Source organism: Oncorhynchus keta, chromosome 14, assembly GCF_023373465.1.
Source record: "Oncorhynchus keta strain PuntledgeMale-10-30-2019 chromosome 14, Oket_V2, whole genome shotgun sequence".
Taxonomy (NCBI): domain Eukaryota; kingdom Metazoa; phylum Chordata; class Actinopteri; order Salmoniformes; family Salmonidae; genus Oncorhynchus; species Oncorhynchus keta.
In genome coordinates, this window is record NC_068434.1 from 49,567,492 (window position 1) to 49,570,970 (window position 3,479).

General features: G+C 43.4%; 1 long non-coding RNA gene across 1 annotated transcript in view; it reads right to left on the reverse strand.

The window, feature by feature from the left end:
- Positions 1-618: 618 nt before the first annotated feature.
- LOC127907307 (uncharacterized) overlaps positions 619-3,479 on the reverse strand; it is a 14,602-nt gene continuing 11,741 nt past the window's right edge. The window contains exon 2 of the long non-coding RNA XR_008064108.1: positions 619-2,048. This is a non-coding gene — a long non-coding RNA (uncharacterized LOC127907307). The remainder of the gene's footprint in view (positions 2,049-3,479) is intronic.

Here is a 3,479-nt window from a genome sequence, read left to right on the forward strand (position 1 = left end):
ACAGGAGAAACAGTGAAATGCTGACATACAGTGCAATTTCTAAATTTTAAAAATCCACTCGAACCATGTAACATTTAGTGGCTCATTCTGTTATGCTGGGAAAACAGTTTTCATGGGCACAGAAATCCTAAATAATTTCAGAGTTTGCTAAATCCAGTGGTTCTAACCAAGAGTCACCTTAACATTATTGACAACACCCATATGGATACTGTCATTAACGCGGTTCTTCAATAATTACACATCATTCTTAATACTGTAGCAATTTAGTTAGTCACATGTTCAACTATCATCAGCTGATCCAGGAAATCATTTTCTGAATGACAGTCACATGACAAACATCATGACATGCAACAACAACCAAAGTGCTTCTTCATTCATTACTCTGGTAAAGACAGTTATGCCGTGGATCCAACATGCCTAACAAATTGGTGTTTATAATGTGTTATTGTCTGCTTGATTTACAGTAGGGTCTCATCAATCTGTTTGAACACAAAGATACTTAGCTCATAATGTGTCGAGAACGGTTATTTTATGGATAGGCTATAGAACCACACACAGAGCTATTTTCCTTTTATCAGGACATTTAGAATGACAACACATTACAACGTAGCCTAGTGGGATTATTCACAAAATTATCTATCATTTTATTTTCCATGTTTCACCTGAAATATTAAATGATTTATAGTCCATGTTATTGTTAGGTGAAGTTATGGGTCCTACAGTAGGTCTATGTTGTTAGATGCAGTTATGGGTCCCACAGTAGGTCTATGATATTGTTAGGTTAGATTATAGACCATTTTGGCAATTTGTTTAGATCTATGTTATTGTTAGGTGAAGTTATGGGTTCTTCAGTAGGTCTATGTTGTTGTTAGGTCAAGTTATGAGTCAATTTGTTTAACACTTTGTGTACAAACCCTCATTGTCCGGCTGATGGAGCCAACGAGCATTGTATTGATTGAAGTGTTTTTAAATATATGAAGTAGTACATTTGACAAAAACACAAACAAATTCATCAGGACATTCAAACGAGCCTTACATTTATCCAAAGCAATGTAAAATGCACTCATAAGCAACCAGGAAATGGAGGCTATTTTTGCTGTCAGCCTATGAGAACTCCCCTGAGTTTTCCTCCGTGGTGGTGAATTAGTAAAATAGCGACACAGAACTTAATGTGAGTTTCCTTGATTTTAGCATCCTGATCTGCGATGATAGTGTTCACCATTTTTGTTCCAGGCAGATATTCTACATCCATAACTCTAGTAGTTTGCTCATTAGCAGATGTACGACATCCATAACTAGTGGTTTCCTCATTAACAGATATACTGCATCCATAACTAGCGGTTTCCTCATTAGCAGGGAGGTGTTTCTGCAATTAAATTGAGTGTGCATTGCCCTCGTGCCGCAATTTGAGCAAACACAGAAAGAGGCCTTTTTTGCAGACCAAAAGTCATCTGGCACACTGCTTGACTGTCTTAAGACAATTGTAAAACAATTTAACAGACGTCAATTGTTGTACAACTGCATGGGTACTCTCTAGGCATCACCTTTTACCTCAAATAAAACAGTGGATTTCTGCTGTTGTGGGCCTTTAATCATCTGTATGTTTTTGTTGTTCACACAGGAGAGAGATGTGACTATCGTGGATCCTCTGGGGAGCCGCAACAAATCAAATCAAATGTATAGCCCTTCGTACATCAGTTGATATCTCAAAGTGCTGTACAGAAACCCAGCCTAAAACCCCAAACAGCAAGCAATGCAGGTGTAGAAGCACGGTGGCTGGGATAAACTCCCTAGAAAGGCCAAAACCTAGGAAGAAACCTAAGAGAGGAACCAGGCTATGTGGGGTGGCCAGTCCTCTTCTGGCTGTGCCGGGTGGAGATTATAACAGAACATGGCCAAGATGTTCAAATGTTCATAAATGACCAGCATGGTCGAATAATAGTAAGGCAGAACAGTTGAAACTGGAGCAGCAGCATGGCCAGGTGGACTGGGGACAGCAAGGAGTCATCATGTCAGGTAGTCCTGGGGCATGGTCCTAGGGCTCAGGTCTTCCGAGAGAGAGAAAGAAAGAAGGAGAGAATTAGAGAACGCACACTTAGATTCACACAGGACACCGAATAGGACAGGAGAAGTACTCCAGATATAACAAACTGACCCTAGCCCCCCGACACAAACTAGTGCAGCATAAATACTGGAGGCTGAGACAGGAGGGGTCAGGAGACACTGTGGCCCCATCCGAGGACACCCCCGGACAGGGCCAAACAGGAAGGATATAACCCCACCCACTTTGCCAACGCACAGCCCCCACACCACTAGAGGGATATCTTCAACCACCAACTTACCATCCTGAGACAAGGCTGAGTATAGCCCACAAAGATCTCCGCCACGGCACAACCCAAGGGGGGGGGCGCCAACCCAGACAGGATGACCACAACAGTGTATCAACCCACTCAGGTGACGCACCCCCTCCAGGGACGGCATGAGAGAGCCCCAGTAAGTAAGCCAGTGACTCAGCCCCTGTAATAGGGTTAGAGGCAGAGAATCCCAGTGGAAAGAGGGGAACCGGCCAGGCAGAGACAGCAAGGGCGGTTCGTTGCTCCAGAGCCTTTCCGTTCACCTTCCCACTCCTGGGCCAGACTACACTTAATCATATGACCCACTGAAGAGATGAGTCTTCAGTAAAGACTTAAAGGTTGAGACCGAGTTTGCGTCTCTGACATGGGTAGGCAGACCGTTCCATAAAAATGGAGCTCTATAGGAGAAAGCCCTGCCTCCAGCTGTTTGCTTAGAAATTCTAGGGACAATTAGGAGGCCTGCGTCTTGTGACCGTAGCGTACTTGAAGGTATGTACGGCAGGACCAAATCAGAGAGATAGGTAGGAGCAAGCCCATGTAATGCTTTGTAGGTTAGCAGTAAAACCTTGAAATCAGCCCTTGCTTTGACAGGAAGCCAGTGTAGAGAGGCTAGCACTGGAGTAATATGATCAAATTTTTGGGTTCTAGTCAGGATTCTAGCAGCCGTATTTAGCACTAACTGAAGTTTATTTAGTGCTTGATCCGGGTAGCCGGAAAGTAGAGCATTGCAGTAGTCTAACCTAGAAGTGACAAAAGCATGGATAAATTTTTCTGCATCATTTTTGGACAGAAAGTTTCTGATTTTTGCAATATTACGTAGATGGAAAAAAGCTGTCCTCGAAATGGTCTTGATATGTTCTTCAGCTTAAGCCCCACCCTCTTCAACATATATATTAACAAATTGGCGCGGGCACTAGAAAAGTCTGCAGCACCCGGCCTCACCCTACTAGAATCCGAAGTCAAATGTCTACTGTTTGCTGATGATCTGGTGCTTCTGTCACCAACCAAGGAGGGCCAACAGCAGCACCTAGATCTTATGCACAGATTCTGTCAGACCTGGGCCCTGACAGTAAAATCTCAGTAAGACCAAAATAATGGTGTTCCAAAAAAGGTCCAGTCACCAGG